Here is a 23161-nt window from a genome sequence, read left to right as displayed (position 1 = left end):
TCAGTTGAGATCCTGCATCAGGACTGAGAGTATAAAGGGGAGATAGTCAGAGTGAAGATCTGAAGAGGAGGAGCTGGCTGGGAAGTGAGGAGTGGTTGATGGGTAGACAGGGAAGGTGATGGGGGGGGGTGTGGAGGAGTGAACATAGCAACAGAGGCTAGGAGGTGATAGTGGTGACACTAGAGGCCTGTAGATTATGGAATACAATTAGAAAGGAAGGTGAGGAGGCAATAAGGCAGGGATGGTGGGCAGATGGAGAAGATAGAGCACTGATTTCATCGGGTGATTTGGTGATAGGCAGATGCAATCAGATGGGGGAGAGGTAACGTACTGGTAACAGGGGTTGTAGGGGGGTTGGTTGGTGTCTGAGAAGGAGGGGGTGTGCAATGAGATCTGGGTCGATCAGAAGACAAGAGGAAGGGATAGGGAGGGAGAAAGGTCCTGTGAAATTGGAGAATTTAATGTTCATTCTGCTGGGTTGTAGGCTACACAGGCAGATTGAGAAGTTTTGCTCTTCTAGTCAGTATTTTACCTTACCTGGTAGAGCAGGAAGCCAGGGACAGACAGGTTAGTGTGGGAATAGGAAGGGGTGTTAGAATGGCTTGTAAATGGCAGTTCAGGATAGCCACTGCAGACAGCACATGCCTCACATTGGGACTGCCCAGTCTGTGCTTGCTCTCGTCAATGCAGTGGAGGCCACAACGAGAGCACTGACTGCAGCAGACAAGGTTGGAGGAGGTGCATGTTAATGCACAAGAGATTCTGCAGATGCTGTAAATCCAGAGTAACACAAAAAGTACTGGAGGAAATCAGCATGTCAAGGAGCATCAATGGAGAGGAATTGATAGCCAACATTCCAGGCCAAGGGTCTTCATCAGGACTGGAAAGGAATGGGAAAGACGTCTGAATAAAAAGATGGAGGGAGCTGAAGGAGTTCAAGCTGGCAGGTGATATGTGAAGCCAGGTGAGGGCTTAAGTGGGTGGGTAGGAGAGGGGGAATAAAGTGAGAAAGTTGGAAGTGCTAGGTGGAAAAAGTTGAATCTTCATTCCTCTCTGTAGATGCTACCTGACCTACAGAGTTTCTCCAGCATTTTGTGTGGGTATGTTATTGGTTGTTTGGATCCTTAGAAGATGGCGGGGGAGGAGGTTAGGGTCACCTGTAGGTGTACATTTGAAGGGTTCAGTGCATAGAGTTGGAGAAGGACGGATGGAATGAGAGGAATAAACCAGAGACTCACAGTGAAAGTGGTCCCTGTGGAAATTAGAATGGAATGAGAGGAAAAGACGTGACTGGTGGTGAAATTATCTTTCAGTTAGCGGAAAAGATGATGTATAATCTGCTGGACGTGGAGGCAGCTGGTATCGGATTGAGATACTTTTGATAGTACAGTGCCAAAATGAGGCTTCAATCATGGTATTATCTTACTAAAGAGGATTTTAATGCATGGAATGATGGCAATAAATTAGCCTGTGATTAAATGTTTGAGTCCTCTTCCGTTAAAAGTCTGCCATTTGTATTTTCTCAGATCAGTTTGTTTTGTTTGGAATTTTCAGTTCTATTTTGTAAAATTGTGTTGGTTTTGAAAGACAAACAGTCATTTAAGGTAAATGCTAACTATCATCTAGAGTGATAGAGTCATAGAAAAATACAGCACAGAAACAGGCCCTTCAGACCATCTATTTAGACTGCCTACTCCCATCGATCTGCACCCAGACCACAGCACTCCATTGCCCTTCCATCTATGTACCTATCCAAAATTCTCTTAAACATTGAAATCGAGCTTGCATGCACTGCTTGCATTATATCGTACAGTATGAGTAATAAGTTTCCTGATGTAGCCCATTTGTGCTGTTTTGCCATCTTACTCCGAGCATTTTTGTTAAATGATACAGATTCCTTTTACTTTGCAGCACTTTCTTTAAGTCTCAGTCTTACTCAAGTAATATAGACTCTCAAAGTCTATTTTCATTGTCAATGTATTGAATTCTTCATAAACTTGAACACTGGCATGGGAATATTCTTATTTAACCCAGGAGACTTCATGAAATGCAGTTCTTTATTACAGCCATCAATGGAAAACTTCCTGGGGAGCAGAGTTTTTGCAACAGTTAAACTCATGATAATACGTAATAACAACTTGACCAACCTTAGTATGGGTTTATAATTCACAATCACATACATATACAACACTAACCTAAATATACATTCAACAGTAGGAAAAAAAACAGAGGAACATTAGAAACAGGAGCTGGAGTAGGCCAATTAGGCTCACAGAAAGATCATCACTGATCTAAATTTAGCCTCACCACCAGAGTGCTGGTATTGACTCTATCAGCACTATTGAAAATGATCATCAGTTAATTACAGATTACTTGCTGGTTGATTACTTCTTATGGTTGCTACAATACAACAGCAATTGACACTTTTTAGATTCATTTCAGGATGCAAGTATTCACGAGGATGGGTGTGACGCATGCTTAACTGCTGAATCTGAGCATCTGCATGAACCAGGGCTCTCAGTCATGGTACATAAGTAGGCATTACCTCCTGGAAAACAGTGATAGAATTAGCCACAGAACTAGCTGCTAAACAGGGAAGGAAGAAGGCCTCACAATAGGAGGCAAATCAATGCAGGCTCTTACAGAGGCTATTCTCAAAGAGGAACCTTGACAATATGTTGAGATAGTTGTGTTTCTGATAGAATTCACAATTAAATCAAATTGTATTAAGTTTAATTATCTTTCAAACCATATATAGATACAACTGAACGAGACTGCGTTCCCCCGGAACAAGGTGCAAAACATTCAAAATAGCAAGCAAACATCCAAAAATAGCGAGTAACGTAATTCAAAATATTAACCAAAGAAGTACATTCACTCAAAAAAAAATGTACATTGTCCAAGACCCTGATTGACAATGTCCAGCAATCGATTGTACTGTCTCCCGGCAGTGTGCAGATGCACACAATCCAGCTTGTCATTCTGGCATTTGAACACGGGAGGGCTGCACCAATGGGAGTGGCCAGCCCCAGCCTAGCTGAACGATGCTGTAGTGTTTCCGCGTCACTCACCTGGCCTGTGTTTTTCCAAAACATATCCTATTAATAATGATCATGAAAGTAACAGCAGCAGACATGAGAAGGACTCTGCAGAGAGTCAACCCCTGTAAGGCTGTCGGGCAACATGTTGTCAGCCAGACAACATCCCAGGCTGAGTACCTAGAAAGTGTGCACACCCGGTCACCAATGTCTTCAAGGACATCTTCAGCACATCACTGATCCAGGCTGCCATCCTCACATGCTTCAGATCAGCCATCATCATCCCTGCGCCAATGAACTCTACACCTTCAGAACTAAACAGCTGCTGCTCAGTGGCATTGACATCAACCATCATGTGTTGAATAACTTGTAATGGGACATATCACAAACTCCATTCCTGCCATACCGGGCACTCGTCAATAGGCTTACCTACAGGAGCACTCTACGACACATGCAGTGGTATCTTACATGCACCTGGAACTGACACAGCCAGAAATCAAACTTACTGAGGAGGGGGTGTTTGCTACCCTGAGGCAATTCAGGGTGGATAAATCTCCAGGTGGTGGCGCAGTGACATCAGCGCCAGACTCCGGAGTGAAGGTTTTCAAGTTCGAATCCAGTCAGGTTGCTCCTGGGCACGCTTTCCATCCGTGCTGGGTTAAGTGTTGAGCTTGCAACTCGAACTCGTAAAAAAAAACTGCGCTGTTAGAAGGACGTGGGGGACCACCCACAGAATCTTTCCTCCAAGACAACCACTTGAATATGCACACAAAAAAAAATCCCCTGGGCCTGACAAGATGTTCCCTTGGATAAATACAGAAATTCCCGGGGCCCTAGCAGAGATATTTAAAACATCCCTAGTGACAGGAGAGATACCAGAGGATCCGAGGATAGCCAATGTTGTTCTGCTGTTAAAGAAAGACTGTAAACAGAAACCAGGAAATTATAGGCTGGTGAGTCTGAAATCAGCTGTGGGAAAATTATTGGAAGGTATTCTATGGGTCCGGATATATAACTATATGGATAGACCTGGACTGTTTAAGGAGAGTCAGCATGGCTGCATGTGTGGTAGATCATGTCTAACCGATCTCATACAGTTTTTCAAGGGTATTACCAGGAAAATGGATGAAGGCAAGGCAGTGGATGTTGTCTACATGGACTGTAGCAAGGCATTTGACAAGATCCTGCATGGTAGGTTCACCAAGAAGGTTCAGTCGCTCGGTATTCAGGATGAGGTAGTAAATCAGATTAGACATTGGCTTTGTGGGAGAAGCCAGAGAGTGGTAGTAGATGATTGCCTCTCTGACTGGAGACCTGTGACTAGTGGTATGCCGCAGGGATTGGCGCTGGGCCATTTGTTGTTTGTCATCAAATCAATGATTTGGATGATAATGTGGTTAACTGGATCAACAAATTCATGGATAAAGCGAATAGTGAGGAAGGTTATCATGGCTTGCAAAGGGATCCTGCATCAGCTGTTAAAATGAGCTGAAAAATGACTGATGGAATTTAATACAGACAAGTGCAAGGTTTAGCACTTTGGTAGGATCAACCAGGGTAGTTCTTACACAGTGAATGGAAGGGCACTGAGGAGTATGGTAGAACAAAGGGTTCTGGGAATACCGGTCCATAATTCATTGAAAGTGGCATCACAGGTAGATAAGGTTGTAAAGAAAGCTTTTGGCATATTGGCCTTCATAAATCAATGTATTGAGTACAAAAGATGGGATGTTATATTGAAGTTGTATAGATGTTGGTGAGGCCTGATATTTACCTACCTACAGGAAAGATGTAAACAAGGCTGAAAGTGTTCAGAGAAAATTTACAAGGTTGTTGCTGGGTCTGGAGGACCTGAGTTATAAGGAAAGATTGAATAGGTTAGGACTGTATCCTTAAGAACATAGAAGACTGAGAGGAAATTTGATAGAGGTATACAAAATGATGAGAGGTGTAGATAGAGTAAATGCAACCAGGTGTTTTCCACTGAGTTTGGGTGGGACTAGAACTAGAGGTCATGACTTAAGGGTAAAAGGTGAAAGGGGAACATAAGGGAAAGCTCCTTTACCAGAGGGTCATGAGAGTGTGGAATGAACTGACAGCTGAGCTTGATTTCAATGTTTAAGAGGAGTCTGGATAGGTACATGGATGGTGGGGATATGGAGGGCTATGGTCTCAGTGAAAGATGATGGGGGCAGTCAGTTTAAATGGTTTCAGCATGGACTAGATGGGCAGAAGGTCCTATATCTGTGCTGTACTTCTCTGTGACTCTATGTCAGAATGCTGTTTCTGGATTTCAGTTTAACATTCAACCCTATTGTCCCACAGGCCTTGGTCTTACTCCTCTGTTTGAATACACCACAGTGCCACTGTGCAACTGGGTGTGGACCTCCTCACCAACAGGCCTCAGACCGTCAGGATGCACAACTGCTCCTCCCTTCCCATCTTCATCTTCCCAGGGCTGTCTGCTGAGCCCATTGCTATACACTCTGCTCACACATGACTGCACAACCAAACATCCAACTAATCACATCAACAAGTTTGCCGACAATACGACAGTGGTGAGGCTCATCACTAACAACAATGAGATGGCTTGCAAAGAGGAGCTGGAGGAGCTGGAGGCCTGGTGCCAGGCAAACGACCTCTTCCTCAAAGTCAGCAAGGATAAAGGAGATGGTTATTGACTTCAGGAGAACTTGCACCATTCACACCCCACTTCACGTTGGTGGTACAGCAGTGGAAGTTGCGAGCAGTTTCAAACTCCTGGGAGTGCATATCACACACAGCCTCTCGAGGTCCCGGAACACATCGTACACAGTCAGCAAAGCTCATCAATGTCTCTACTTTCTGAGGAGGCTGAAGAGAGCTGGACTATGCTCGTCCATACTCACGTCATTCTACAGATGTGCAGTAGAGAGCATCTTAACATGCTGCATCACTGCATGGTATGGAAACTGGACTGGACAGGACAGCTTCACAACAGGTAGTCAAACCTGCTCAACGCATCACCAGCACCAGCCTACCCACCATCAAGGACGTAGATAGAAATGTGCTGGAAAAGAAGGATGAAGAATCCCATCTCCCCTGCTTGTGGACTGTTTGTCCCTCTCCCATTAGGGAGGAGGCTACATGTCATCAACAGCAGGACTACCAGACGCAGAAATGATTACTTTCCTCAAGCAATAAGGCTGAACATGACCTCCACCAGCTAACCACCCCTCCACAACCTCCACCCACACCACTTTAGCATTTCCTGCTTGAGTCACCTTATGTACAAACACCCCTCTGTCTAGTGTCACTTTATGGACAAACAATCAATCTATGTATATAACCTATCTTATGTATTTTACATTTACTGAGTTTTTTTATTAGTGCCTTTATCTTATTGTTTTTGACTTTGGGCTGCATCAGATCTGGGGTAACAATTATTTCATGCTCGTTTACACATGTGTACTGGAAAAGACATTAAACAATCTTGCATTAGTTTGTTGTGAAACAAAGAACTGGTTCACTAATATCTTTCAGGCCATGGACAAGGACTACAGTCTAGTCTGTGTGTGATTCAATATGTGGTAGAATCTTAACTATCCTCATTAATGGCCTAGCAAGCCAATCTTAATCCAGTTCTACTCTTAACCTTGGTTTACTGGATGAATCACTCTTTCCATGAAGATTTTATTTCTCAGTGGAATGTATATTTATAAAACTGATTTTAAATATTTTCTATTGTTTATCTACTAGCAAATTATTTGATCTAATTTCCTACTTTACCTTAGCCAACTTGTCTATCTTTACAAAAGCAGATATGTAGGAAGAACGTAGTCAAGCAGCATCTGTGGAAAAAGAAACCATTAAACACAACATTAGTAACCCTTCCTCAGAAGCATTAACTGGAGTCTCCTTTCACAGATTGTGCTTGACAGGCTGAGTATTTCCAGCATCTCTGCCATCTTCCACATTCCAAAAACTGCTTTTTAAAAAATCTGTTCTCACTCATTTCTGCACACTTAGCAAGGTCTTATTTTCTGACAAAAGTGTGTCACACATGAACTCAATATGAAATGTTGTCAGGTTTCTTGGAAGATCCAAGAAAAGGGTTGGGATATTATGTTGCAGGTGTACGAGACATTGGTGAGCTGCACGTGGAGTATTATGTTCAGTTTTGGTCACCCTGCTATAGGAAAATGTCATTAAGCTGGAACGAGCGTAGAGGAGATTTACAAGGATATTGCCAGGGCATGATGGATTGAATTATAGGGCAGGGTTTGGCAGTCTTGGACTTCATTCCTTGAAATATAGGTGACACCGTTAAGAGGTGTATAAAATAATGAGGGCATAGACAGGGTGAATGTACTGTACACAGTCTTTTTCCCCAGGGCCAGGGGAATCAAGAACTGGAGGGTTTAGGCTTAAGACAAAAGGGGAAAGACTTAATAGGACCTGAGGCAAACCTTTTCACACAGTGGGTAGTATGCCTATGTAATGGGTTATCAGAGGAAGTGGTTGTGGCAGGTACAGAAAGAACTTTCAAAAGGCATTTGGAAAGGTACATGGATAGGAAAGATTGAGAGGGATATGGGACAAATGCAGGCAAACAGGACAAGCTTGGATGGGATTCATGATTGGCATTGAACAAGATGGGCTGAAGGCCCAGTTTCTGTCTGTGTTTCCATTACTCTATACTTGGATGATGGCTCTCTACTACAGGATGGCAATTTAACTCTGGCTAATTACATGTTTACTTAATGATATATTAATCTGGGAAATAACCCTGATTATATTCAATTAACTCATCCATCAAACGATGTTATTTTACCAGTCTATATGTGAATTTAAATCTCCTACAATTACTATGCTCCCTTTTCAACAAGGTCCAGCTACTGATTGATACTGTCTTCAATGGATACTGTCGATTCAGTGCTTTGTAAACTACTCCCACCAGCTTTTTATGCCTCTTGCTGACTCTCAACTAAAACAATACTGATACAACACAAGTGAAAACCATTCTTCATTACTATCACTCTGTCACTTATTATGTCAGGTTACATACTATTAATTTAAGCTTGGCCATTAAAATGTCAAGTATACTTGAAAATTTTGTTCTAAAACTTAAAATATACTGCACTTTTTGTAGTAACGGTCATTATATCAAATCTCTTTATTTCTATTGTGCCGTTTCTTGGTGTGTGTGCTTAAATGCATCTTTCACACATACGGTATAAAGCCTTTCCATGCCTGCTTTCACCTTCATCTTGACTATAAAACTCACTGGGCTGTACAATATATCTCCAGTGTATAAAAATGTGCTGAGTAAGGGTCCTACACAGTTGCTCCTGTACGGGAGCAACATTCTAATATGTGGGACATGCAATGCATCATGAGCATTGAATCACAGATCCTGGGCTTTCAGCATTGTTAAACTCATTGTGAGAAACAGCATGGAAACAGGTCCTTCTGCCCACTGATCACCAAGCACCCACTAACGCTAATTCTACATGAATCCCATTTCTCCGAACGTTCTCATCAACTCGTCCCAGGTTCTAGCCCTCACCCACACGTTAGGGACAACTTACAGAGGCCAGTTAATCTACCAAGCTGCATAACCTTGGGATATGGGAGGAACGCAGGCCATTGGGTGACAACCCATGCCCACAAACTCCACACAGATACTGCCCAAGGTCAGGATTGTTACGCCTCGGTAGTGTAGTGGTCACTGCAGCTCATGGAGTTCAATTCCAGCGTCCTCTATAAGGACAAACAAGCAGGAATCTGCAGATGCTGGAAATCCAAGCAACACACACACAAAATGCTGGAAGAACTCAGCATTTTCCGTGTGTCCTCTGTAAGGACTCTCTGCTCGCCGTTCTCATCTTTGGGTACTCCAGTTTCCTCCCATCTTCTAAGGAAGTACCGGGTAGGTTAACTGGTCATTGTAAATTATCCTGTGATTAGGTGAGAGTTAATCTGGTTTACTGGGGTGGCGTGGCTTGAAGGACCAGAAGGGCCTAACTCTGTGCTAAATAAAAAAATCAATAAAACATGCTGGAATTTCCCACTCAGTGCTGATTTGACTCTTCTTGTGCTGAGGGATTACAGTAATTTAATCCTCCAACTAGATTACATGACAGCCTCCAATACTTAGTCTCTGTTATAAATCTAATCCCACATACTCATGGCTCCACTTGCAGCCTGTTCATTAGGAACATACTCTTGGAATGCTTGTTCGATTGGGAAACCTGTTGGGGAACTCCTCTCAGTGTCAAGGATTATTGAAGTGGCTGCACCATTTCAGCTCAAGAAGCTGTGCAGAATTTGGAGCCCAGATCAAAATTCATTCAAACTCTTGCGACACAAACATACACGGTGTCTGTAGGCCATTGCTGCAACTTTCATCGCAGCACAAGCAATGACCATGAAGGGTTGCATGGTGGAAAGTTGGAATTAAATCTTTCGGCTGCTGCACATTGCTACAAAACCCTCTCATTCTTAAGGCTATAAGGGTTACTTAGGGGGAAGGAAGTCTACAGCGATTGTTTGGGATGTAGTTGATATCTGAACCAGCTGGAAATCTAAGGTGTAGAGGGCTAGCAAGATGGGCCTTCAAAATCCAGCCAATTAAGTGGAAGGATGGAACGGCACTACAGAGTGGAGGATTTGATCAGCAGATTTGGTTCATTATATTCATAAAGAGATAAATGAGGTTGGCTCCGCAACCGTGACTCGGCTTACGGACTTGTTTCAGCCAGGAGCCCAGCCCTCCGGGATTAAGTGTTGGTTTCGGGGCCCGACCCAATCGACAGCCCAGGCCCCCAGCAGCTGGAAGTGGGAGCGGAGCCTCCTCATCACTAGGCCCGACCCAGAGCGCACAAAGACGCGACCCGCTGATCGATCCCTGCAGGACGCGTCCACCAACCTCAAAGAGCTGACAACAGCACACTGCATCAAAGAAAACCTGGAAAGATGCAATATTTACTGAGGAAGCGTGGGAAAAGAGCTGGGCTGCTGGTCAGATTGAAGCTGAGGGGCTTCAGGGTCCCTATGCCCACCATCCTACTAGCTAATGTGCAAGCCATAGAGAACAAGGTAGATGATCTTAAAGGGAGAATCACCTACTGCAGTGAGATGCAGAACTGCTGTGTACTCTGTTTCACTGAGACGTGGCTCTCTCCTGCCACCCCCGAGTGTGCCATCCGACCGGAGGGATTTTCGATCCATTGGATGGACCGCACGGCGTCTTTGGGCAAGACAAGAGGAGGTGGTGTCTGCCTACTGATCAACACTGCGTGGTGCTCGGACACAGTGGCACTGACAAGCTACTGCAGCCCGGACCTGGAACACCTGTCGGTGAAGTGTCATCCCTACTATCTGCCACGGGAATTCACCTCGGTCATACTGACAGTGGTCTACATTCCCCCCCAGGCGGATGTGGAGTGTGTTCTGAACATACTGTATGCCAACATCAGTGAACTTGAGACCAGGTATCCGGAGGCTTTGCTCATTACAGCCGGGGACTTTAACCAGGCTAACCTCAGAAAGGCGCTGCCGAAGTTATACCAACATGTCTCCTGTTCCACTAGAGGCCCGAATATACTTGACCACTGCTACACAGCAGTCAAGGATGCCTACCGTTCCATCCCACGACCTCACTTCGGAAAATTGGACCATCAGGCCATAATCCTCCTCCCGGATTACAAACAGAAACTGAAATGGGAGGTCACAGTGTCAAAACTAGTGTCGCGTTAGACTGAGGAAATGGATGGGGTCCTCCGTGACTGCTTTGAATCAGTGGACTGGTTAGTATTCAAGGACTCGGCAGCTAACCTCGATGAGTATGCCTCAGCTGTTACGGACTTTATTTGGAAATGCACAGAGGACTGTGTGTCTCGTAAGACGATCCGGGTATTCCCTAACCAGAAACCTTGGATGAATTATGAGGTCAAGACCCTTTTGAAGGCTAGAGCTGCGGCTTTTAGGTCAGGGAATACCGGTCACTACAGGGAATCCAAGCATGCACTCCGGAAAGCCATTAAGGGCGCCAAGAGGCAATATCGAGCCAAGTCAGAAGCCCAGGCTAACCAGAGGGATGCCAGTAGACTATGGCAGGGTCTAAATGAGATCACTGGGTGCAAAGGAAAGGCTGGGAATATCAATAACTGTGGCGCTTCTCTTCCTGACGAACTTAACATATTCTATCAAGATTCGAACCGAAGAGGAGCGTCCCGTTCTCTCTGGATGAACCGGACCTGGTGGCATCGAGATTCATCGTCACCGAGGAGGACGTTAGAAGGGCCTTCCTGAAGATAAATTTAAGGAAGGCGATGGGCCCAGATGGCATCCTGGGACGGGTTCTCCTGGCCTGTGCAAACGAGCTAGCTGGAGTGTTTGCTGACATCTTAACTGCACCTTGCTTCAGTCTAAGATCCCCTCGTGTTTTATGAAGGCAACGATAATCCCAGTGCTGAAGAATAGCAAGGTGGCATGCCTGAATGACTATCGACCTGTGGCTCTGACATCAATTGCTATGAAGTGCTTCGAGCGATCGGTTATGGCACACATCAACTACAGCCTACCGGTCAAACTCGACACTTTGCAACTCGCCTACCAGAGCAACAGGTCAATGGTAGATGCCATCTCTCTGGCCCTACATTCCTCCTTAGAACACCTGGAGAACAAAGACACATACGTAAGGCTCCTTTTCATTGACTACAGCTCTGCCTTTAATACCATCATTCCAAATAAACTGATTCCTAAGTTCCAGAACCTGGGCTTTAGCACTCAGATCTGCAGCTGGATCTTCAACTTCCTCACAGACAGGATCCAGGCTGTAAAAATAGGGGACAAGCTCTCCTCTACAATCACTCTGAGCACCGGTCCCCCACAAGGCTGTGTACTCAGCCCCCTGCTGTACTCACTGTACACCCACGATTGTGTAGCCAAGTTTCCATTGAACTCAATATATAAGTTTGCTGATGACACAATTGTAGGCCGTATCTCGGGTAGTGATGAGTTTGAGTACAGAGAGGAAATTAAGAACCTGGTGGCATGGTGCAAAGACAATAACCTATCCCTCAACGTCAGCAAGATGAAGGAATTAGTTGTTGACTTCAGAAGGAGTAGCGGACTGCATGACCCAATTTACATCGGTGGTGCGCTAGCGGAACAGGTCAAAAGCTTTAAGTTTCTCGGAGTCAATATCACAAATGACCTGACTTGGACCAACCAAGCAGAGTCCACTGCCAAGAAGGCCCACCAGCGCCTTTACTTCCCGAGAAAACTAAAGAAATTTGGCTTGTCCCCTAAAACCCTCACTAATTTTTATAGATGCACCGTAGCAAGCATTCTTCTAGGCTGCATCACAACGTGGTATAGAAGTTGTCTTGTCCAAGACCGGAAGAAGCTGCAGAAGATCGTGTGAACACAGCGCAGCACATCACACAAACCAATCTCCCGTCCTTGGACTCACTTTACACCGCATGCTGTTGGAACAGTGCTGCCAGGATAATCAAGGACATGACCCACCTATCCAACAGACTTTTCGTCCCTCTTCCCTCTGGGAGAAGGCTCAGGAGCTTGAAGACTCGTACAGCCAGATTTGGGAACAGCTTCTTTCCAACCGTGATAAGACTGAACGAATCCTGACCCGGATCTGGGCCGTACCCTCCAAATATTCGGACCTGCCTCTGGGTTTTTTTGCACTACCTTACTTTCCATTTTTCTATTTTCTATTTATGATTTATAATTTAAATTTTTAATATTTATTGTTGATTTGTAATCCAGGGAGTGGGAAGCGCAGAATCAAAAATCGCTGTGATGATTGTACATTCTAGTATCAATTGTTTGGCAACAATAAAGTATAAAGTATTTACCAGGAAACAAAGAAACCCTCCTTAGTGTTTAGTTGCAAACACTCATACGCATAATCTAGAGATCTAATATGGCCTTTAATTAATACCTCATCTGAAAGCAGTACCACTCTCTGTACTGCATTTAAGAGTTATCCTAGAATATGTGCTTTATTTTCTAGAGTTGTGCTTGAATTTATGATGATTCCAACTCCAAAAAAGGATGCTACTGACAAGGATGGGATGGGATCCAGTTTGTCGAATATTTTCAGGAAATTTTCCTTAATCAGTCCATAGAAGTCCCAACAGAGAAAGTGCGGTACTTGATCTCCTGTTAGGGAATGAGACAGGGCAGGTGACAGAAGTTTGCGTAGGGGAGCACACTGCATCCAGTAATTGTAACGCAATTAGTTTTGAAGTAGATATGGGAAAAAAATAGGACTGGCCCGTGGGTTGAGAAAGGCCTATTTTGATGGTACCAGAGAGGATTGTCACCCGCAAGATGGCAGTGTGACTGGTCGCAGCCGCATTTACGGGGTCAACAAAAGGTGTTACCATTCTATTTAAACGTATTTCTAATGATAACAAGATCCTGCTATTCATTAAGAACTTGAAGGTCTACAGTATTAGCGAGTTGCTCATTGGTGGAGATAATGAAGGAGCTGCGGGACCTGCTGCTGCTGAGTCGATGGAGGCTCACAGTCAAATAGTGAGTGGTCATCTTGGTCGCTTTCCTTGTCATCAGAAAAACCCCCTTTTGACATTGTTAATCTGATACGCCACGTTCAATTTGCTGATGTATTTGATGGGAGCAGAGACAGATGGTAGGGGAGCTCCCTGGCTTTGGTCATAGCAGGGACCAGGCCTTAAGCCATGGTGATGCCTGTTTGCAGCTCCCGGAATGAGGAGACAACTCCACAGTCCTTCACCGGGGGCAGTGTGGTGCAGCATCCAGAACGGAGTTAGTGCTGTCGACCCAGGGTTTCCCTGGCAGAAAACAAGCTGTTGTGGTTGTCTGCAGAATCTTTGTTGGCACCCAATGGACTCGTGCCTCAAGTCCTGGGTTGCTTGCTTTCCAGCCACTGGGGGAGAGGCGTCTGAGCCATCGGGTTCTACTGGGGACAGTGCAGCGCGGTTGTAGTGGACTGAAGATTTCAATTGGACTGAGGGGTCTGGATTATACACAGGGCAGGTGACAGAAGTTTGTGTTGGGTAACACACTGCATCTAGTAATCATAATGCAATGTGTATATGTGCCTGTATATGCGAGGACTGGGCCTCCGAGCTGTGGTATCGCCTAGCGGGCGTCAGGGCCAACCGAGAGACGAGAGATGGTCTGGACTATGTACATGCATATATCATATATAATATATATGATACTCTATATTGGTTTGTTGACTTGTATGTGTTAAGACTGGGCATCGAGCTGCAGTATTGCTGATGTGGCACAGTGACATCAGTGCTGGACTCCGGAGCGGAGGTTCCCGGGTTCAAATCCAGTCGGACCGTTCCCGAGTACGCTTTCCATCTGTGCCGGGTTGAGTGTTGAGCTCGCAACTTGGCCTCGTAAAATGAAGAAACATACTGTACTGCGAAATCTCTGTGTGAGGAGTTGCGTGTCTCTCGTTCCTCGCCTTGTAAGGCATGAAAATGCCTGACGCTGGCCTCTCAGGCCTGAGTCGACGTGGGGGTGGGGGTTGTTGTGACTCTTTTATTCTGTGAATGCATTCTTGTGTGTGACTGTTGGTAATGTGTTTTAGCACCTGGACCCCATCGTAACATTGTCTCATTTGGCTGTATTCATGAATGTTTATGTATGGTTGAATGACAATTAAACTTGAATTGAATTGATCTGGCAAGTGTAGATTGGGACAGTCTGTTTTCTGCAAAGGCGGACTTGATAAGTGGAAGGCCTTCAAAAGTGAAGTTCTGAGGGTACAAGGCTTGTATGTGCCTATCAGAATAAAAGGTAAAGTTAACAGGTTTAGGGAACCTTGATTTTCAAGAGATATTGAGACCCTGGTTAAGGGAGAAAAAGAGGTGCTTAGCAGAATCATAATCATAATCAGAATTATTATCACCAGCATGTGACGTGAAATTTGTTAACTTAGCAGCAGCAGTTCAATGCAATACATAACCTAGAAGAGAAAAAAATAAATAAAATAAAAATAAAAATAATAAATAAACAAGTAAATCAATTACAGTATACGTATATTGAATCGATTTTAAAAAATGCAAAAAACAAATACTGTATATTAAAAAAAGTGAGATAGTGTCCAAGGATTCAATATCCATTCAGGAATCGGATGGCAGAGGGGAAGAAGCTGTTCCTGAATCGCTGAGTGTGTGCCTTCAGGCTTCTGTATCTCCTACTTGATGGTAACAGTGAGAAGTACTTACGGAGGATAAGAAATGCAAGAGAAATCAGGAGGGCTAAAAGAAGGCACAAGGTTGTTTTAACAGGCAAAGTAAAGGAGAATCCTAAGGGATTCTACAGTTATGTCAAGAGAAAAAGGATTGCAAGGGACAGAATTGGTCCTCTGGAAAATCAGAGTGGTAATCTATGTGTGGAGTCAAAAGAGATGGAGTGAACTTGTGGATTTTTTGCATCTTTATTTACTCGGAAGATGGAAACAGAGTATACAGAAGTGAGGCAAAGCAGCAGTGAGGTTATGGACCATATAAATATTACGGAGGAGGAGGTGTTCGCTACCTTGAGGCAGATTAAGGTGGATAAATCCCCAGGGCCTGACAAGATGTTCCCTTGGACCCTGTGGGAGGCAACTGCAGAAATTGCAGAGATGTTTCAATCATCCTTCGTGACAGATAAGATATTGGAGGATAGCAAATATTGTTTTGCTGATTAAGAAAGGCTCTAAAGATAAGCCAGACAATTATAGGCTGCTGAATCTGATTTCAGTAGCAGGAAATTTATTGGAAGGTATTCTAAGGGACTGGATATATAAAGATTTTGAGAGACAGGGACTGATTAGGGAAAGTCAGCATGGCTTTGTGTGTGGCAGGTCATGCCTAACCATTCTTATAGAGTTTTTCAAAGTAGCTACCAGGAAAGTTGATGTTGTCTATATGGATTTTAGTAAGGCATTTGACAAGGTCCCATATAGGAGGTTGGTCAGGAGGGTTTAGTCGCTTGGCATTCAAGATCAGGCAGTAAATTGGATTATACATTGGCTTTGTGGGAAAAGCCAGAGAGTGGTAGCAGAGGATCGCTTCTCTGACTGCAAGCCTGCAAATAGTGGAGTGCAGCATGGATCGGTACTGGGTCCGTTGTTGTTTGTCATCTTTATCAAAGATCTGCATGTTAATGTGGTTAACCGGATCAGCAAATTTGTGGATGACACCAAGATTGGGGGTGTAGTGGACAGCGAGGAAGACTATCAGAGCTTGTGGCGGGATTTGGACCAGCAGGAAAAATGGGCTGAAAACTGGCAAATGGAAATTAATGCAGGTAAGTGTGAGGTGTGGCACTTCAGTAAGACCAGCTAGATTATGCCTTACACTGCAAACATCAGGGCACTGAGTAGTGTGGTAATACAAAGGGAGCTGGGAATATAGGCTCATAATTCATTGGAAATGGTGGCACATATAGATAGGGTCATAAAGAAAGATTTTGGCACATTGGCCTTCATAAATCAAAGTAATGAGTACAAAGGATGGGGTGTTATGTTGAAGTTGTATAATTTGGAGTGTTGTGTGCAGTTCTGGTCATCTACCTACAGAAAAGATGTAAGTAAGGTTGAAATAGTACAGAGTAAATTTACAAGGCTGCTGTCGGGACTGGAGGACCTGAGTTTTAAGGAAAGGTTCAATAGTTTAGTACTTTATTCCTTGGAATGTAGAAGACTGAGTTGAGATTTGATAGAGATATGCAAAATTATGAGGGGTATAGATAGGGTAAATGCAAGCAGGATTTTTCCACTGAAGTTGGGTGGGATTACAACTAGTGGTCATGGTTAAGAGTGAAAGCTCAATTTCGACATGTAAGAGAAGTTTTGATAGGTACGTGGATGGCAGGGGTACAGAGGGCTATGGTCTGGGTACAGGTCAATGGGATTAGGCAGTTTAAATAGTTTGGCATGGACTAGATGGGCAGAAGGGCCTGTTTCTGTGCTGTACTTTTCTATAACTATGATGAGCCATAGCTATTATTAAAATAGAAGATACTCCACTCTAACCTCCCTGGACTTCTAGGATGTTACACATTGAGAGATTTTATAGAATGGTTTCAGGCATGAATGACCCTTGTTATGTGCAGAAACCAGAGAAAAGTACTTCAGTCTGTTTAGAAAAGAGAAGGCGAAGAGGAATACTCAAAAATATTCAAAACCAACTCAGAGCTTTTTTTTTAACAATGTTGATAAGAAGGAACTGTTTCCATCAGCATATTATTTGGCGATCAGAAGGCATAGATTAAGGTAACAGGCTGAAAAAATTAGGATGACATAAGCATTACTTGTCACCTTTTATGTAGCAGGTTGTTATGACTGAAAGGGCACAGGAAAGAGATTCGACAGCAATGTTTAAGAAGTAATTGGAAGAGAGAACAGCAGGGAAGCCGGACTAATTGGACACCAAAAGACTGACATCAGTGTGAAGAGCCAAAAAACCTTCTTCCGTGTAAGATCATTCTGTGCCTCAAACAATAACCTACAATAACGTGCAGACAGAGCCACAATTTCATAAACAGGTTGGACGCAGGCATGCAAATGTGTTTATGGAGAGGGCATTTTTGAAACCATTGTAACATAACCTCTGCCCACCTATTTGGAATAAGTTAACAACAAAAGGGAACCTTGCCAAAGAACTTGACTTCTCACGTGCTTGGTTGAGGAATGGAAAATCTGACCATATTAAAGGTCTCATGCTCACCGTAAAAGGAAAGAGAGGGATTAACAATAGAACATAGCAACAGTTTATATTTATAGAGACCCATAGATACAGCAAAAATACCAAAGCTGCTTGATAGACATCATCAGACAGAATTGTACATTAAGTTATATAAAACAGGTGACCAGAATATTGTTCAGAGAGATTAACTGCAAAGAATTTCAGAAGGAAAAGGAAAACTGGAAGAGCAAATTAATTTAGGGAGAGAATTTCAGACTCAGAATCACAGACTCAGAATCAGAGATAATCAAGTTCATTATCACTGACATATGTTGCGAAATTTATTGTTTTGTGGCAGCAGTACAGTGCAAGACATAAAAATTACTGTGAGTTGCAATAAAATAAATGTTTTAAAAGAAGAATAACAAGATAGTGTACACGCGTTCATGGTATGTTCAGAAGACTGAAGGCATCGGAAAGAAGTCGGTGTGTCTTCAGGCTCCTGTACCTCCTCTGATGGTAGTAATGAGAAATGGACATGTTCTGGATTGCGAGAGTCTGCTACGATGGATGCTGCCTTCTTGAGGCATCACCTCTTGAAGCCAACCTCAGTGTTGGGGAGGGTTGTGCTTGAGATGGAACTGCCTGGTTCTATAACCTTCTGCTGCCCCTTCTGATCCTACACATTGGAGCTTCTATGCCAGGCACTGATCCAACCAGTCAGAATCCTTTCCATCATACACCCGTAGTTTTCCAGAGACTTTAGTAAAACTGGCGGCTGGACAGCCGAAGACATTGACACCAGATGTTGAATAAATGAACATTCATTGGACAGTGCAGCACAGGAATGTGCCCTTTGACATATGATGTCTGGCCAAACATAACAACAAATTAAAGTCAAATCTCCCAGAACCTGTTCCATATCCCTCCATTTTCTGCATATTTGTGTGTTTTTCTGAAAGCCTCTCACATGTCACAATCATATTTGTTTCCACCTCTACTTCTGGCAGAGAACTCCTGGCACCTACATATAAAAAAAAAGCTTGCCCTGCACGTCTCCCTTAAACGTTTCCTCTTTCTAGTTAGAGGCATGTCTTTTACTATTTGACATTTCTACTCTGGGGGGAAAAAAAGATTCTGATTATCCCTGCCTCTCATAATCTTAGAATTTTCAGATCCTAGATTCCAGAGAAAATAACCAAGTTCGTCCAAGCTGTCCGAGGTCACAGGCTCTAATAGAGGCAACTTCCTGGTAAACCTCTTTTGTTCCCTATCCAAAGGTTCCACACCCTTCCTGGAATGGAGTGACCAGAAATTCACAAAGTACTCCAAATGTGGCCAAACCAAAGATTTATGTTGCTGCAACATGACTTCCTTACTCTGAGAACATACAACAACGAACAATTCAGCACAGGAACATTGCTCACAATGTTGTGCCAACCCAAATAAACTAGTAATAAAGTGGCCAACTAAACTACTCCCTTATGCCTACATAGTGTCCATATCCCTCCATTTTCCATCTAAATGTTCCTTAAAAGTTGCTAATTTATCCATCCCTACCACCACCACAGGCACTCAACAATCTCTGTGTGAAAAATTTGCTCTTCACATCTCCTTTAAAATTACTCCCTCTCACCTTAATTGCATGCCATCTCGTATTAAAAAGATACTCTCTGTCTACTCTATCTTTGCCTCCCATACTCTTATAAACCTCTATCAGACCTGTCCACAACCTACTTCGCTCCAGAGAAAATAACCCAAGTTTTTCCTAACCTCTTGTTATAGCACATGCCCTCTAATCTAAGCAGCATCCTGGTGAACCTCCTCTGCACCATCATTAAATTTCGACAGCCTACCTATAATGGGTGAGAAGAAATGTATGTAATACCCTAGATGCAGCCTAAGCTAAGTTTTATGAAGCTGCAACATAACTTCCTGACTTTTGAACTCAGTGCCTCGACTAATGAAGGATCTTGTAGTGTCTCTTTATATTTGACCTGTCGAAGTCTCACAGTTCACATCTGGCCGGCTTAAACTCCATCTGCCATCTCTCCACTCATATCAGCAACTGATATATATCCCGCTATATTCCTTGCCAGTCATCTACACTATCCACAACAGCACCAATCTTGTCTAATTTACTAACCCATCCACCTACATTTTCATTCAGGCTATTTATATACATCGTAAACAGCAGAGGTCCCAGCACAGATCTCTGCGGAATACTACTAAACACAGACCTCCAGCTCGAATAAGTCTCTTCAACCACCACCTTCTTGATTTCTGTTCTGAATCCAAGGGACCAATTCACAATGAATCCTGAGCATCTTAATCTTCTGGATGAGTGGCCCATGGGGAATCTTGTCAAAGGCCTTACTAAAATCCATGTAGACACATCCACAGCTCTACCTTCATCATTCACCCTCATCAGCTCGACAAAGAGCTTAATCATTAGTAAGACACACAAAGCCATGCTGACTCTCCCTAATCAGGCCATGGTTTTCCAAATCCTCATAAATACAATCCATAAGAATTCTCTCCAGTAACTTCCCTACCACTGACATGTGAGTCTTTGGTCTATAGTTTCCTGGATTATTCCTGGTTCCTTTCCTGTATAATGGAACAACATTACTGACTTGCCAGTCCTCTGGACCTCAGCTGTGGCTCAAGAGAACACAAAGATACTGTTCACGGCCCCAGCAATCTCTTCACTCGCCTCTCTCAATAACCTGGGGTATATCCTATCGCGCCCTGGGGACTTATCCACCTTAGTGCTCTTTAAGAAACCCGATGTTGGACATTTAATATTTCAATAATATTTTAGTAATCTGGTATGTATATAGAACATAGAATATGTATATACACACACACAAGTTGATTAGCATTCTTGTTTTTTAAAATAATTAATTACAGGTTATAGGTAAAGTTATGTTAATTGCATAGATTATCACATTACCACATGATACTTTGCACCTCACTTAAAGTAAAGACTAAGCTACCTCATATTTTTGGACTTGCTGTTTAATGTTTTGAAGTTACAATACATGACACCCAACACTACCTCCACCTCTCCACCTTTACTTCGAAATGACCGAGCCTATTTGGTAGATGAAGTACTCATTAAGGACCTCACCCATATCCTCTGCAACCAAGCAAATGTTCCCCCCTTTATCCTTGAGTGGTCACACCCTTTCCAGTTACATACAGTATGGATAGAATGTTTTGGGATTCTTTTTAATCCTACTTGTCAAGAACTTAACATGGCCCCTCATGGCTTTTCTAATTCCCTTCTTGAGTTCTTTTCTGGCTTCTTTATAGTCTCTCAAGACTCTGTTTGATTCTAGCTTCCCAAGCTGTACATACTTATCCTTTTTCTTCATGACTAAATTCATCACCTCCCTCGATATCCGAGGTTCTGCCACCCTGCCATCCTTGTCCTTCCTTCTGACTAGAACATACCTGTCCTGTACTCTGTGCAGTTGGTCTTTAAACACCCTCCGTATGTTAGATGAGGACCTGCCCTAAAACCGCTGTTCACAATCAACTCTCCCTAGTTCTTGCCTAATTCTTGTAATATGCCCTGTTCTAGTTTAACACTTTGATACGGTCCATGCTTACCCTTGTCTATAGCTATCTTAAAACTTAACGAGCTGTAGTCACTGTTCCCTACCTGCTCACCTACTGAAAGGTTGGTCACTTGGCCGGCCCCTCCTCTTGTTGGACTATCTATATATTGATTTAGGAAACCCTCCTGGATGCACTGAACAAATTCTGCCCCATTTAAGCAACTTACACTGGGAAGGTCCCAGTTTATATTAGGGCAGTTGAAGTTCTACAGACCAACAACCTTATTGCTTTTACACCTTTCCTTAATATGTCTGTATATCTGTTCCTCAATGTCCCGGTGGCTAATGGGGGTGGGTGGGGGGGGTGGAATTTACCTGAAATACAATCCCGTTCAGAGTGATTGCACTCTTCCTGTTTTTGAATTCTACCCCTACAGAGTCAGTGGACGAGCCCTCCATTATGTGCCTTCTGCGTGCAGCTGTGATGTTGTCTCTGATTAGTGATGCAACTCCCCGCAACCCCTTTTACCCCCCTGTCTGTCTTTTACAAAACATCAAAACCCTGGGACATTAAGCACCCATTCCTGTCTTTCTCTCTCTCAACCAAGTCTCTGTAATGGCCACAACATCATAGTTCCATGTACTGATCCGTGCTCAAAGTTCATCACCTTTACTCTTAATACTTCCAGCATTAAAATGCACACACTTCAAAATATACATCCCATCGTATCTATTATTTTGCTCCTGCCTGTTTTTACTGGCCCTGACATTTACCTTCCTCTCTATCCCTCAACTTTCTGACCTTGTGCCCTAGTTGCCAACCACCTACCAAACTAGTTTAAACCCTCCCAAGTAGCACTGGTGACCCTCCCGGCCAGGATATTAATTTCCCTGTAGGTTTGGTGCAACCTTTCCCTCTTGCATTGGTCACTTCTGCCTCAGAAGAGGTTCCAAATATCCAGTAACCTGAAACCTTGCCCCTTGCCCTAGTTTCTCAGCCTTTCATTCATCTGAACTATCATCCCATTCCTGCCCTGACTAGCATGTGGCACCGGGAGTAATATGGAGGTTACTACCTTGAATTCCTGTTCTGCCTCTTCCCTATCTCCCTATCTCCCTATATTCACTGCACAGGACCTCTTCCCTTTTCTACTCATGTCATTAATGCCGACGTCCACCATGACCGCTGGCTGTTCATCCTCCCCCTTGAGGATCCTGGCACCTGGGAGGCAACACATTACCCTGACGTCTCTTTCTTGGCCACAGAATCTCCTGCTGCCCCCCCGCCCCGACTATTCAGTCTCCTGTTCTACCACTCTGCCTGACTTTACCCTTCCTTGCTGAGCCTCAGAGCTGGCCACACTGCCTCTAGCTTGGCTGCTGCTGTGCCATGATAGGTCAGATATGCCCCATCATCTAAAGGGGCATACTTGTTGAGAGGAATGGCCACAGGGGAACCCTGCACTGACTGCTTACTGCCCTTACTTCTCCTGGTGGACACCCATCTACTGTCTGAAACCTGCACTCTGGGTGTGACCACCTCAGTAAAAATACTCTCACAATTAAATAATAATTAGCTGGCACGTGCTAATTTACAAGTGCAATTGCCGTATCTACTGTGCTGCCAAATCCATGGTTGTGACAGGGCCCCCCTCTCTAGGCTCAGTCCTGAGGCACCACATACCTGTGTCTGCTGGAAGTCCCGGATCAGCGACTTGTCCAAGATGTCCTTCGCTGGGATGGAAGTACGTTCTTCTGGGCCATACCCTTCCTAGTCCACAAGATACTGGACCTTACCACATACCCAGCGAGATGCCAGGAGGCGCTGCACAGTATAGACAAGGGAACCATCTACCAGGCAGGGAGGAGT

This window comes from Mobula hypostoma, chromosome 5 (assembly GCF_963921235.1).
Source record: "Mobula hypostoma chromosome 5, sMobHyp1.1, whole genome shotgun sequence".
Taxonomy (NCBI): Eukaryota; Metazoa; Chordata; class Chondrichthyes; order Myliobatiformes; family Myliobatidae; genus Mobula; species Mobula hypostoma.
Note: the sequence above shows the minus strand (reverse complement) of the source record.